Source organism: Hippocampus comes, unplaced genomic scaffold (genome assembly GCF_001891065.2).
Source record: "Hippocampus comes isolate QL1 unplaced genomic scaffold, H_comes_QL1_v1.1 scaffold51, whole genome shotgun sequence".
Classification (NCBI taxonomy): domain Eukaryota; kingdom Metazoa; phylum Chordata; class Actinopteri; order Syngnathiformes; family Syngnathidae; genus Hippocampus; species Hippocampus comes.
This window is the reverse complement of record NW_017805497.1, coordinates 2,401,540-2,408,068: the sequence shown is the minus strand read 5'-3', so window position 1 is coordinate 2,408,068 and position 6,529 is coordinate 2,401,540.

Sequence of the window (6,529 nt, the reverse complement as noted above, 5' to 3'; positions counted from 1 at the left end):
GTACATTTAAGGACACACAAGGCCATCTCTGATTGAAGATTTGACCAGTGTTATTAATGGTATTGAACATGTGTGCGTCAACTAGTTTTATTCAGTATTTGTCTAACAGGATACATCAACTAAAGAAACACAGAGTATCCCTTTCAAACATCTTTGTATATAGGCCATTGTGATGATTCCAAACGTGTGTATGTAAATACAAACTCATCGATGTATATAGACTCAGTTTTGTATAAAGAAGAGTTTAAATATACATTTTATGGATGTTCTGTTCTTCAATACAATTATCTGTGATATCTGCTGCTTTACCTCTGCGTTGCATTGAGAATGTGAGATTTGGCATCATAATATTGCCATGTAAAGTGTTCCGATGGTTGTCACATTGCAAATGTGAATATTGTGTATTTTTACAATATGATGTTAACTGTGACCCTCTCAGTGAAATAAAGGGATTTGTGAAACAAGTCATGTTGTTCTTCTGTTTGGTTGCTCTACTCACCAAAGATCCAGTTATTCAATAACTAAATGTGATGACACAATGTTATTCTCCCCCTCTTTTTTTGTTGTTGTGGGACTGGATTATCATCAGTGTCCAATCCCCAAAAGAGGGGTTGCACTTTGTTAGGCTTCCACTGCAAGCCCTGTCCAGTTTAGGTGTTCCACGTGAAAGACAAAGCTTCAAATGATGAAGCTCTCACTGCAGACAATAGTTTTCCTAGGACACAAGATGGAGGGGGAGACAAAGAGCTGAGGAGCTTGTTCGGATTTGATTTGAGGGGACAAGTTCTTTTGTGGGTTGCCCATCTTGCCCTTGCGTATAGCCAGCCCACAGTTATACCCAACCACTATGAGCTGTGGGAAATGATAACCACCCATTTTCCGATCCGACAGGGGTCATGGGGGATGCTGGAGTCTATCCCAGCCGTCTTCGGGCAGTAGGCGGGGGACACCCTGAACCAGTTGCCAGCCAATCGCAGGGCACACAGAGACGAACGACCATCCGCGCTCGCACTCACATCTAGGGACAATTTAGAGTATCCAATCAGCCTGCCATGCATGATTTTTGGAATGTGGGAGGAAACTTGAGTGCCCGGAGAAAACTCACGCAGGCCCGGGGAGAACATGCAAACTCCACACAGGACGGCTGGAGCCGGGATCGAACCCACGCTAACCAGTGGACCGCCGGGAAATTATATGAATTTACTTAATTGATCTGAAAATTTACTACAAATACAGTGGTGCCTTGAAATATGACTTTATTTAATTCAAAGACCCTGCTTGCAACTGAAGACACTTACATCTCATATAAGCTTTCCCCACTGAAATGAATGGAAATGCCATCCCAGAAAAATATTTCATACAGGCCACCAGGTGGCAGTATAATACTGTATAGTCATGCAGACTCAAACGAAGGAGAGTGGCCCTCTTCTGTTTCTGCTCTTATAGGTGACTCAGTAAAATGCTGTAATTGATATATTCTAGAAAGGATTATGAATGTGTGAGTATTATTTTGGATTGCCTTTATATTATCTGTCTAAATGTGTTGCTCCGCCATTTGTATTCAAACATGCATTCTTCTAGCATGTCGGCGACGTTTTGCATTGTTTGTTAGCATTGAACTTCGCAGACTTTGCGAACATTTTAAATACACAACATGTCATTCTCTTTGTTTTACGTTTAGTGTGACCGTAAACTTGAACAACCTGAAGCCTTTTTGATGAGTTGTTCAATATTTGCCCAACTGCTGCTTGTCGTGAAGTGAGGTGAAGTGTATTAACTGCCACTATAACAGCGCTGGCATCTCAACACCCACAAGTCAAAGCAAAACATCGTCCCGGTGATTACTTGAAGCTCAAAAACGTGCAATTCGGTTTCCTCAAGCCATCACTGTAATATGACTTCATTCATTTATCTATTCTCTCTTCTGCCAAAAGGCAGAAAGTAAAAGTAACCTGTTGCCATTTACCCAACAGAATAAACAACAGCCTTGCGATCAACTAAACAGGCTCCGATTCTTATCGCATAAGTCATGTAAAAGTGTAAATTAAGTGAGACGACTTTCAACATAACTTTTGTGACATTGCGTCTGGTGGTGCCATTTTTCGAAGTGAGTCTTGGCTCAGTAAAATTTGGAAAACTTTGGTCTAGAATGGAAGCTGTGAGCCATCCATCAGGTGTCTCTCAGGCGCAAGCAGTCATGAATGGCACACGTCCAGCAGGTTGAATGCGACGTCAAGACACCACGAAACAGGTGGAAGCATCTCGTCTACAGCATGAACTGATTGCCCGATGGCCGCCCAACTGAGCAGTTTCAGCTCTTGACGTGATGAACTGGCACATTCCCACAGTGATTGCTCCCATCAAAAGGCTGCAAGCCTCACTGGCGTTATTCAGAAATACACACGGGCTGATTGGCTTTCATGTGAGCTATTTTGTCTGACAATCTTACTGGACTACAGTAGAATAGATGAGAAAAAAACATCTGTGACGTCTTGATGTTGTTTCACTTGGTATGAGTTCTTGTTTAACTTGGTTATTGTTTTCCTCTTGACTCAATCACATCAATTAGCTCACATAAGAAAGTGCAATTAAAAAACAAGTGAGCCATTTGCTTCTATTGATAATCTATATGGCATTTAAAATATAATATATATATGTGACTAACATGTAGTAGGAAAATTTTAAAAGCGAAACAAATGTACTGCATGCGTAGTGCATGCAACTCCTCATTTTCCCCAACAGAGAGAGCTAGGAAGTCAAAAAAGCTGCAATTCACAGGCACAATCAATGCTTACCTAATAAATATTAATGTACTGTTAGGTCAACGCAATATGATGCATATAGCTAAGTCAAACTTAAAATACAAAAAAAAGAAGGAAACTATCTTAAAAAACCCAATGTACTTCAAGACAAATTTAAAATCAGTGTCAAAGTACGTTTAAATTGTCCCTAGGTGTGAGTGTGAGCGTGGGTGGTTGTTTTAGCTCTGTGTGCCCTGCGATTGGCTCAGGGTGTCCCCTGTCTACTGCCCAAAGACAGCTGGGATAGTCTCCAGCAAACCCCCGCGACCCTTGTGAGGATAAAGCGGATCGGAAAATGGATGGATGGATGGAAACACGTCATCAATTCAGTGCGTACTGCTAACTGTTTAGTCCTCATCATATGGAGGGGGGGTGGACACAAACATTGGCAAGCAAGAAGATAACTCTTCAGAATCAATATTGGCCAAGTAATGTTTACAAACACACAAAGAAGTTGTCCCAGGTGGTTACAGTCGTTCTCGAACTACAGTAAACATGCCACTTTGACAAAATATACATTGAGGAGTCCTGAATCAGGACATAAACACATGGGTTCAGATTGCAGGACAGTCAGTGAGCAATGCTGATCAAAAGATAATTGTGCAAATAACACACAGAGTCCTCGAGGAGATGAATATGTCTGGTTGTGTGAAATACTGGTTAACAATAGTTATGCAAAAACGTTATTTCGTGCAAGCTAGAGTGCTATTAATAACAATAATTTTGAGCACCGCAGCCTACGAGTCCACACAGTCATTTTCCAAATTAAAATATCATTCAGTTAGAAACCCTCCCATTATTTTGTAAATAATCCTAGATAAATAAAGAGAATAAAAAGGAGTAGGTGGCCCAAAGGTAACATGTTTTCTCTTCCTTATATGTCTGAATGAAAACCAAGGCCAGACAAGCAAGAGCTCATTTCCTCATCGGGGTGTTCCTAACAAGCACCAGGGCAACACTTTCTTGTTTGAACTCATTATCAGTGCAAATTGTACTCTGCGGAGTTTGCTGCTTTATTTTGTCCGGTCTAATGGAGCTACCTTGTGTGTTATATTTAAGAAAACAACCCCACAGCGTTATATGAGGAATTAATGATGCAGAGCAAGAAAACACACAGTACAAATCTGAGTGGACTTGACAAAAAAAAAAAACCTTCCCTAAAAGATATCGCTCAACAAGCCACAAGATCAATAAAAGGCATGGAAATGGCTCGATCGGTCTTTTAAATGAAACTATGAGGCGTTGCCAATTCAATGATCCTAAAAATCATCTGTGCTACAGTATACATGAGTAACATGATTGTTTTACATGCTTTTAAGTGTTCCAAACCACCTCAGGCCCTTCTCACTTGCTGCCACTGACCCCCTCGAAATATTTGACAGGAGGGAAGATGACTGCGGTCCTGGACACACCAGCAACACATTGGCTGGATTTATTCATTTATTTTGCCTGAAACATGTACTTATTAGATCTGTCAATCGTAAACACACTTGAACAGTTCGCAAAAAATCTTTAATTTGCCTTCCAAGCAGCATCTTGTGCAATCAGCAGTGAATGCTCTGAGAAAAACGAGGCAATCTTTGGCCTTTATTGTGAACTCATAGCCGTCTTCTGGAGGGCATGTTGTATTAGAACCCAAGAAGTCGTAGTACAGTACTAATACTAGCATCAGTAGTAAATTTTTATCAAAGCACAATGATAATGATGGGTACATTCAATTAATTTCTGGTCACCTATATAATAACAATGGAGGCCAGTTGTAGTATAGTCCAGAGGTGTCAAACTCATTTCACATTTTGGGCCGCATACAACCTCGGTAGATGTCAAGTGGGCCTGACCATTAAAATTATACTATATTCTGCTATAAATAACCAAAATATCATGTCTTTCTTTTGTTTTTGGTATAGTGAAGCACAAGAACATTCGGAAAATGTTACAAAACATGTCATGAAACATCTTAGATTTCCATAGACAAATGTGCAATTGACTTTAATCGTTCACATATATCCATTGCAACTGATCCCACTGATTGTACAAAGGCACAAAACTTTAACAAGTAATTGATATTGAAAAATATTGTCATGCATTTTAAGATTAAACGAGATTTATAAAGAAACCATTTACACATGTGCATATCAAATCTAAATGTAATCCCTGCCTAAACTTTACAAACTAAAGAGTAAACAGTGTGCATGAATTGCACCTTATTAAAAATATTAATTCCGTGTCTTTTATGCATTTTTTCACTTTTAAATTATCCTGCGGGCCTGATCGAACCTCGTCGGGGGAACGGTTCCGGCCCGCGGGCCGTATGTTTGACCCCACTGGTATAGTCTGTTTAGTGAAGCTAGGGAGGTGTCACTTCCACAGATACAGATTGAAAAAGAAGCTCAGATATGTATTTGTAGTTGACCTATCAATGTGTATGCTGTTGCTGTTGTACGTTTGTTGTTGTTCCTTCTTGCAAGAATTTGAAACTATTTTTGATCTTATCCACCTCTCCTAGAAAGATGATGTTTGAGTCATTTTAACTTCAACAAATTTAACCGAGTGAATAAAATTGTAATCAAGTGAAGTTTATTTGGATACTGCAGCCCTTCATCACACAAGCAGATCAAAGTGCTACGCTGGACCGTACTTGACAGAGATCGGTGACGTACCCTAGTGTATTCCCCACCTCCTAAATGGAAAACAGAAAGACAGAATACAATGATTCACAAATAATGTTCAACCTATATTTAATTGAATACACTACAAAGACAAGATATTTAATGATCAGACTTTATTGTTTGAGCAGATAATCATTCACTTGGAATTTTATGGCTGCAGCACATTCCAAACACCTGGACCAGGGTCATCTTTACCATTGTGTTACATATTTTCTTTTAACGGCATTCAATAAACGTTTGAGAACTGAGGACACTAATTGTTGAAGCTTTGTCGGTGGAATTCTTTCCCATTCTTGCTTGATGTGCAGCTTCAACTATTCAACAGTCCGGAGTCCCCATTGTCGTATTTGAGGCGTCTTAATGCACCACTGAAATGGGAGACAGGTCTGGACTGCAGGCAGGCCAGTCTTGTACCCACACTCTTTTATCACGAAGCTACACTGTTGTAACACGTGCAGAATGTGTTTTGCCGTTGTCCTGCTAAAATAAGCAGGGGCGTCCCTGAATAAGACATTGCTTGGATGGCAGCATGTTTCTCCAAAACCTGTACGTACCTTTCACCATTAATGGTGCCTTCACAGATGTTTAAGTCACCGATGCCATTGGCACGAACATAGCCCCGTACCATCACACAGAGAAACCTCTACGGACCGTCTAGTAAGTCCCTTCTCTTCGCTGATTGGCTGTCGCCGACAAGGGATGGACTGGGCGCACGTTCGTCGGTCTGAAATACTGACGGAAACAGTGGCCGAATGCAAATTCTGCTTGTTTGTCTAGAAGTGCCCTCTTAAAGTCCAGCTAACCATCAACACCGATGAGGTCAAATTATGTAGAAAATGGATGAATTGACTTTTTGGTTTGTAGCTATGAGGTTACTTTGTCTGGTTCAGATGTCACACTCGTCATGTCATCCATGGTCATTTCAAGCAAAACCTTGCCCTCAACTCCACATACACTTTCATTTCAGTTTCTGTTTAGAACATTACAAAAGCACATACACAGAGACCCTTGCATACTCCAGGCTGTGATACAACAGCTTGTATATGACAGCCTGCGGCC